A 9,145-nucleotide genomic window follows, 5' to 3' on the forward strand; every position below is an offset into this window, starting at 1 on the left:
AGATCAATTGCCTCACCTGGTCTCCTTTCTGATTGTTGTCTTCAGTGTCCTGATAGCGGGCCCCTCTGGACGAGGACCATGCCTTCTCTGTGTCCCAGAGGGTATGCCGCTCACTCCTCAGTTATTAATGGTAACATCTCGGTGCTTCAAATTACCGTCAACAACATGGAGATGTATTTCTCACAGGAATGCCAAAGGTTAAGTTTACCGGTGTTTGAGATCATTTGGAGGGAAGATACAGAGTACGGTATTATTATTGCTTCCTCAGTCATTGCTCCAAGGTCTTTCACTCAGGCAGAGTTTTATGTAGGTAATTCAGATCACATCATTTCTAAACCTTTGCGCTTTTCACATTCTTTGTATGACAGATAGCTAGGCTGCAGCCTGACCACAATGGATGGCTGTAACTGCAGCACCTCTGCAAGAGCCTCTGAAAGATTTCAGTAAGAAGAGCTTAGTGGTGCAAGAGCAACCTCAAGCTACCGTTTAAAAATTACTGTTATCCTGTGCTGTGCTATACGGGACCGGAATAAAATTCACTCGGTATGAAGAAGGGCCCGACTGAAGGTTTGATTCAGCCCGTGGCACTAGCCAGCAATTGGAAAATAGATTGAAAGCCTCTGAACAAAATACCAAGTGGTGTAGGCTGACTCTGGTGGTACACAGTTAATCACTGACTTCCTCCTGGCTCACCTCTTAGGAGTGTAATTACTTTATAGCAGTTTGGTGTAATTTTCTGCTAATGATGGTATGGAATTCAGCTACAGCATACATCTTGCTTGCATCTGTGCTGACAGAAAATGGCTTGAGAGAAGTAAATGATACATGAACAGGCAGGTATCACACAGCAACACTTAGAAGTCAGTGTTGGTATTAGCTTTTTAACTGAAATAGCTCCTGCAAATGAGGTTAATCAAGGGCACAGTGCTACAGAAGAAACAAATCTATTTTCTACTCTCCCTGTGCAGCAGAAACCTATTAGAAAACAAAGAGCACTTTGATTTGGTAAAGCCTGTTCTCCTGAACCTGCAAATGGTACAAAGACAATTTATATCCACTGAGGATCTGGCCCAGAGGTTTTATGTAACTTTCACTGTTTGTAAGTTTTGCTTTTTTCTCTAAATCACCTGCCATCGAAAGGCCCGATAATAAACAGAAAAGTGAGAAACAAGCAACATAGAATACATGGTAAAATACTTCCTGAAAGCAATGAGTCGGTCTGCTTTCAGTTACATTTGCGCTGAGCCAATGAATTTCCTCAAAGGGACGTGGTGTGCCCCAGACAGAACTGTTTTATTTTCAAGAGCTGCATTTGAGAAGAGAGGGAGAGAAAAAATGAAAATTCAGTTAAATTAGGCAGTAAAGGCAGAGAAGTTCTGTTTGAAGAAGATCTGCAATGTTTATCACTAGCTCCACATCCCCAGTGAGTCGACATTTTAGGAAAGACGTTGCAGTTCTGTTCAGCTTACTTATGAGACAGTATTGATGTGTGGGTTAGAATAAACACAAACCATGCACAAGTAAGTTGTTTGCACTGCCACTCATTAGCTACATGCTTGGAGCACTGGAGACATCAGGAACTCTAAAATGCTGCCCGTAGACTGGGGACTGGGTAAATTTAGACACGTCTGTTTCCTGTGCAGAACCTTGAGCATTGCATCGACCATGGACTGGCTGTGTGAATGAAATTAGTAGTGTCCTTATTCATCTACTCAGTTATTTAGGGAAGATGACAAGCTGTGTGCAAGCTGTGCTAAATACCTTACCAGATCCATTCTGCCACTTGCTTTAAGGAAATCTAACTCTATCCCACAAGCTGACACTCACTCTGCGTTGGACAAAAACAGGTTGAAGCCTGTCCTGCCACCTCAGCATTTGCTTCTCATCCTCCACAAAGTCCTTGGAGGTGTGGCCTGTCTGCAGCACTCTTCTCTAAATGTTTCCCTACTAGCCCACTTTGCACTCTGGTACTCAAGCCTGAATGCAGTATTCCTCCTGAGGCTCTGCTGGTGTTGAAGATCCTGGAGGGGTTCCCTCATGTCCCTCTTGCAGACTGTATGCTCCTATTTATTCTTCCAGGTGTGACATTTGCTTCTGTCACACTGGCCTCCACGAAGAACACTTTCCTGACTATGCCTTCACAAAGGGCCTCATTTGTTCTGCATTTTGAGGGGAGACAGCTGAAGCTAGTTCACTGTTTCTGACACTGTTCATGAAAAAGAAGGGTGATGTGGGCACAAGGAGCCTCAGGGCAAGACTCAGATCTTGTTCCTTCATCACTGTTGGAATAAAATATTTCCACAATGAATGCAAATGACTGCATTAGCATTAGAGCTTCTCGTTTGACAACTTGTGTGTCTGTTTTGACCAAGCAAGATTATCACATCTTGACAGGAAGAGTTTTCCATGAAAAACTCTTTTTCAAATAAAAGTTTTTCAAAGAAAAGAAAGGAAAGTAAAAGCGAAGAAAGGAAAGGAAAGGAAAGGAAAGGAAAGGAAAGGAAAGGAAAGGAAAGGAAAGGAAAGGAAAGGAAAGGAAAGGAAAGGAAAGGAAAGGAAAGGAAAGGAAAGGAAAGGAAAGGAAAGGAAAGGAAAGGAAAAAAGAAAAGAAAAAAAGGAAAAAAGAAAAGAAAAAGAAAAAGAAAAAGAAAAAGAAAAAGAAAAAGAAAAAGAAAAAGAAAAAGAAAAAGAAGAAAAAGGAAAAGAAAAAAGAAAAGAAAAGAAAAGAAAAGAAAAGAAAAGAAAAGAAAAGAAAAGAAAAGAAAAGAAAAGAAAAAAGAAAAAAGAAAAGAAAAGAAAAGAAAAGAAAAGAAAAGAAAAGAAAAGAAAAGAAAAGAAAAGAAAAGAAAAGAAAAAAGAAAAGAAGAAAAAAGAAAAGAAATGAAAAAAGAAAAGAGAAAAAAAAAAGAAAAGAAAAAAGGAAAGAAGAAAAGACTTACTTTAAAGTTAAGGGCAGAAGTGAAACAGGTCTAAAATTGCTCCCAATAAAAAGTGGGTGTCTATTTTTCTAGATACTCTTAAAAACACATCTCAGATGCCCTCAGACATTTGGTCATTTCACCAACACAGTAACCTGTGACTTATGAAATTACCTCTTTTAAATGTGCCAGGTTTTTATAGAAAATTGACCAACTGTCAGCAATCCATTAGCAATGAGCAATCTGTGCTTGGTTTTCTATGAGCAGTTTCTTTTGGCCTCTCATGGTTTTTGTTTCCTTTTAATGTGGCATGCAAGAAGAGATGTATGCAATAGAATGGCACTGCAGCTTCCTAAGCTACTGGACAGTTGCTAATGAAAACTTGCACTGTTAGATATGTCCAGTTTGAAGGACTAAACTTGGCAGATTTCAAATTATATAAAGCTAAAGTACATTGACAGTGATCAGTGGCACGCACTTGCCAGCAGAAATTTGTCGGTATGCTCAGTTTTGTGATTACGTTAAGCACTGTGGATGCACTTACCATAATGCATTTGCATTTATAGCTTGATATTCTGTGGCTGGATTGATGTTTGCATTTCTGACCAAGATAAAATGGTGTGGAGGACTTACATCTTTACAATATGGGTTCAACCTTGTTCTTAGCAAAGTCAGCAGCTTTAGTAGTAAACAGATTTGACTTGAGATAATACAGAAAAGTTTGATTTTGCTAGTCAGTCCTCTTTCTTCCTGCTGTGTTTCCCTTTCCCTTAGAGAGGACAACATGAAGCTGTCAAAGCATCTTATTAGCTTCAGCAATGGTTAAAAAGAAAACATTAATTCTGAGAAATGGCATGAGCTCCTTTCTGTTCTGGTATTATCCCTCCATCAGCTTCTGCTGCTCTCCTATCATTTAGATTTTAATTACTACTGATTACCATATGTAGCCTTTATCAGTTGTGGACCAATGGGATTTTTAGACTTTGGACTAATGCTGTATCTAAACAACAATGCAGACGCTGATGTATGGACACACGGGCATTTTAAAATGAAGTGGGACCACTCACCTCCTCCTTAGAGAGCACGGAATGAGAAACACTGGTTGCCTAGAGAGAAAGCTGCATATCACAGGATCAACACCTTCCCCTTCATTGTTACAGCAAGATGGCTTTCTGTAATTGCAAGGTGTAAGGATTACAGCATACTGTGATCCTTCAAGGTTTCTTCTCTGTCTCCTTAACCTATGGTCTCGATATGACTGGCCTTTCCCAGTACAAAGCAGGACACTTCATAACATCCTGATTCAACCTGGCTAGTTGTAAGATATTCTCTGCCTTTCTGAAAGCCACTCAGCTTCAATGCTTTGTCTGAAAACTTGCAAAAACACTTCAGTTTCTTGATGCTTCAGGCAGCTGCCAGCATCTTTCCACATCTCCTGATGTTTTCAGATGCAGGCTGTGCTCCTGCCCACCAGGTGCTTCCCTCCTTGGCGATGCTGAGCACGCTTCAAACAGCCATCAGCCCATGCCTCCCTTGGAACAAGAAGGAGAAGTGGCAGAAGCAACAATTTTTCTTTAGGTCTGAACTCCAGGGAGTGAAACAGCCTGTCTTGGACAGGAGGCTGCGGGGGTACAGTCAGTTATCCAAGGTGTAGCCTCAGGCAGTCACCGGGATTCGGCTATGCAGCACCCTGCCCCTGGCTTGGCCCCAGGGGCTTTTGTCTGAGAGCTGTCTGATGCCATGCATGCAGAAGGGTTACTCATGTGGGAAACAGGCTGCTCTGGGGATTAAAAGGGCTATTTGCCCAGCCCCCAAATTGGAACATGAGGATGAGGGATAGGCTGTGGGATTGCCCCCGAGCAATGCCCAGGAGACGCTGAGGCAGCACAGCCCCTCTTCGAGCACCGCTGCTGCATCTGGACCATCTCTGCCTCTACAAAGCTACTTTACTCCTCAGAGCAAGGATTTGCCAGGTATTTAACTGACATGAACTGCTCTTCGGCAAACAGCAGAGAAGCAGGGCAGCTGCAGCCCTGTGTGGGCAGTGGGACAGCTTTTCCCATGGCTGCTCGTCCTCCCAGGGGATGCTCCAGGCCAGGCACCCAGACCCTCAGAGCCCCTCTCTGCAAATCAGTCCCTGAGTAATGCTTATGTCCATCTCTTATGCACTGGGCAGAAAGGCAGAAGGTGAAGTATAGGAGAGAGCTTAAGCTGCACTCCTGCCTGGAAAAAAAAATGGCCTGATAATGGTATTTTATGTTATTTTGCCCAATATGCAACTCAGTGCTTTCTTATTGAGGCATGCCCTAAATGCATTTCTGTTGTCAGCCCTAGTTTCACAGCACAGCTCAGCCAGCAACACGAGTGGTGAGGCAGAAACAGCTCTAACAGTCAGGATGCAGCTGAACATAGCGGTGGGCAGCTATTTAAGCAGATGTCAGACAACACAGACCAAGGGGACTGGGAGGAGCTGGGAGCCACGGCTCGTGCTGCAGACCCAAGGGGCAGAGGGCAAAACTGGCAAACTGGTGAATGAGCCTGTGCTGTCATGTCAGGTTACCCTCACCCTTTGCACCACAATGGTAGCAAACTGTCATAGTCTCAGAGTGAGCCCAGCAGACTAGCCACAATCACATGTAACAACATCTTTGGTTGAGACCAGAACTTAACTCCCAGTTGGTCTTCTTGTATCACTGAAGCCCACTGGCTGCTGCCTCACCGCCTCTGATGGAGGCTTGGATGTCCTGAAAAGGCTCCAGGTACTTCATTTTCTCAGTTTGTTGTTTCCTTTTCACTGTGGTACAAATGGTCTTGGTGCTCTTGCCAGCTTTCCAGAGCACCCAGAAGGCCCACCCCAAGACATGCTCCCAGCTCATCCCAGCATGGGCAGCTTATAGACCTATTGTTACCATCTCAGGCTACACAAATCAATCCCAGCTCAGGACCCGGCATGCAATAAAACATATCTAGAAGTAAGACAGAAATTTCACACTGCATTTTAATATGACTCTCCATATTTCAGTGGTGGCTCATCACAACATTTACAGACACTTAAACACAGGTGCAGGTGCACTCCCTATACAAAAGTAGATTATGCCCTTCAACCCCCCTGAGGTACCTACCAAGCATCCCACTACTGGTGGACCCCTCGGTCATGCAGGAACCCCTCAGGATTTCTGGGCTGTGTATGGGCAGGTGGCAGGCCCAGGACAGAGTGAGGAGCACGGGTTACTCCTGCACCATGTCAGGGAAATAAGGGCTAGAAGGGATGCTCCAAGGATGGTGCTAGAGCACTGTAAAGGGAAAAAAAATATAGCACCTGCATGTAAAACAGGAATTTTCAATCAGTCAGCCTAGTTTTAGTATGCCAGAAGGTACCAGACTCAATGATTGCAAGGTTACCTTACCAGCACAGAAGAGAAAATTAAAGGGTTAAAGCAAATAATCATCATAGTCCCTGTTCTCTGCTGGAAAAGAAGAAATCACATCAAGGTAATAGATATAATTCTCTGCTTTGAAAGACAACACAGCTCATGGTTAAGGGAGAAGCTGCAGCAAAAAATGGCAAAAAAAATCTGTCAACATTTCACCACATGACCATTCTCATAGGCAAATTAAAGAAAAATGAGCCAGAGGAGAATCACAAAATGCACATAATTATTTAAAAACCAGGCTCCATAGTTCTCAATCAAGAAAAGGGGCTATTTAAAGTGATAGCTCTCCTGGGCCCTGCTGTATCCTGCATGATCTGGAAATAGGAATAGAAAACCTGGTAATAGGTTTATGGTCATTGCCAAGCTGTGAGTCCTTTGAAGGATTACAATTCCAAATCATCATAAAAAAATGGAAAAATTGCCTGAAATAAGTGTGATGAACTTCAGCCCAGACAAATTCAAAATGCTCTAATTAGTGCCACCCTGGAGCCAGATGTACAGAGACAAAAAAGGGAGGGCTGGACAAGCAGCAGTGCTACCAGAAGGGACCTCAGTGGGTACAGTGTGTCAGATGCAGTGACTGCATTACTGATAATTGATAAGGTGTCAGGTATGATCAGTTTTGGACTTCATCTCTGAAGAAGCACAAATTGTGGAGAGTCTGGATGGCACCAGCAAGAATAACATGCAATTTAGAGAATGTGACCTCAGAGGAAGGGTTGCATGAATGTAGAATCACCGCCAAGAGAGGCCATGAGCTCCTCTTTGTGTAGGCCTGTGAGAGCAGGTTAAGCTAGCAGCCTGGAAGGAGAGTTGAGGAGTAATGGGTGCTGCTTCCCAGCAAGCACCTGGGTGAGGTGTCTTCTCAAGGCCTTCTCGAGGCCTTCAAGCTGCTGCTTGTTGGTGGTGGCCCTGCTGAGGCCATGCTGTGCTCTGCCCTTCACAAACAAGAGGGCTGCAGCTTCTCTCTCATGATTTGGCAATGAAGGGGCTGATCGCTGCTGCCTCTGTGTAGGTAGGCTGTAGTGGGTTTACGTGGCAAGGTTTCGGTAGCAGGGGGCCATAGGGGTGGCTTCTGTGAGAAGGATCTAGAAGCTGCCCCTTGTTTGGTAAGGGCCCCACTGCTGACCAGAGCCGAGCCAATAAGCGATGTTGTTTTGCGCCTCTGTAAGAGCATATTTAAGACAGGGGAAAAAAAAAAAAAGCTGCGCCACACAGCAGCTGGGAGAGTGAGAGGAGTGAGGAACAGCCTTGCAGGCGCCAAGGTCAGTGAAGAAGGAGGGGGAGAGGAGCTCCAGGCGCCAGAGCAGAAGTCCCTGTGGTGAGGACCGTGGTGAAGCAGGCTGTCCCCCTGCAGCCCATGGAGTACCACAGTGGAGCAGGGTTCCACGCTGCAGCCCATGGAGGAGACCACGGTGGAGCAGGTGGACCTGCACCGATGGAGACTGCGGCCTGTGGAAGACCCCCCGCCGGAGCAGATTCTGGGCCAGACCTGTAGCCCGTGGAGAGGAGACCACGCAGGAGCAGGTGACCTGGCAGGAGCTGCTGCCCGTGGGGGACCCAGGTTGGAGCAGTTTGCTCCTGAGGGATGGACCCTGTGGTATGGACCCATATCTGGAGCAGTTCTTGAAGAGCTGCTGCCTGTGGGCAGCCCACGCCGGATCAGTTCAGCAAGGACTGCGTCCCGTGGGGGGGACCCCACAGCACAGGGGACAAGAGTGACCGAGAAGGAGCGGCGGCAAAGAAGCGCTATAGACTGACCATAACCCCCATTCCCCCCTTCCTCTGTGCCACTCGGGGGGAGGAGGTGGAAGAGGGTGGATGGGGGGGAAGGTGCTTTTGGTTTCTTTCCTTTGTTTTTCACTTCTCTAGCTTGTTAGTAATAGGTAATAAATCTTACTATCTCCCTATGCTGAGTTTGTTTTGCCCTTCATGATAATTACTGTGCGATCTCCTCATCCTTATCTCAACCGTTGAGCCCTTTTCATCGTATTTTCTCCCCGTTCCTCTTTGAGGAGGGGGAGTGAGAGAGCGGTTGTGGTGGAGCTCAGCCGCCCACCCGAATAAAACCACCACACAGACTTGTAAAGGTTTCTGAGAAGCTCCTCTAGGAACTGGAAATCAACCCCACGGATGTGGCTGCACAGTCACATCTCCCAGTCCAAGTGATCCTGAAGCAGAAATATGCTAATTTAAAAAGTACTAAGGTATTGTCTGATCAATAACACTCAACCCAAGCTGCATTTCCAGAGCTAATTCACACATTGATTTTCTCATTGATTTGCAGTAAGCACTCAGTTCCTAGCTGGATTAGCAAAGGTATTTAGATATTTAACTGAAATCATCTTAGTAGTCTTAGTTATCTTAGTACTTAAATCAAGTTGATTTACGGTTAAAGCTAGGTCACTGCACAAGATGTGATCCCACCATTTCTCTTGCTCCTTTTTGATAGTTCATAAACACCTTTAAAATCTAGTTTTATATGCCCCAGTCATTTTGAAAATGAGGAAGAGTCTCCAAATTACTTGGGCTTTGCAAAGGCTTTTAAAACATGGGCCTGAACATCTAACCACGTACCCTATGTCAGGCTAAGTGGAATTTCTTTCTGCCTGGGAAATAAGGTCATGGCTTGGTGTTTCAGTGAAGTTTCTAAATATTTTTACAGCTTATCACCAACCTGTTAAAGGATTCACAGATTCTGAGCTACCAAAGACACTGGCAGGCTATAGATAAAGTGACCAGCTGTATCATTGACAGCGCATTTGGGAAACATTAACCAAAAGTAAAAGCCTT

The sequence above is a fragment of the Cygnus olor genome, chromosome 1, assembly GCF_009769625.2.
Source record: "Cygnus olor isolate bCygOlo1 chromosome 1, bCygOlo1.pri.v2, whole genome shotgun sequence".
Taxonomy (NCBI): Eukaryota; Metazoa; Chordata; class Aves; order Anseriformes; family Anatidae; genus Cygnus; species Cygnus olor.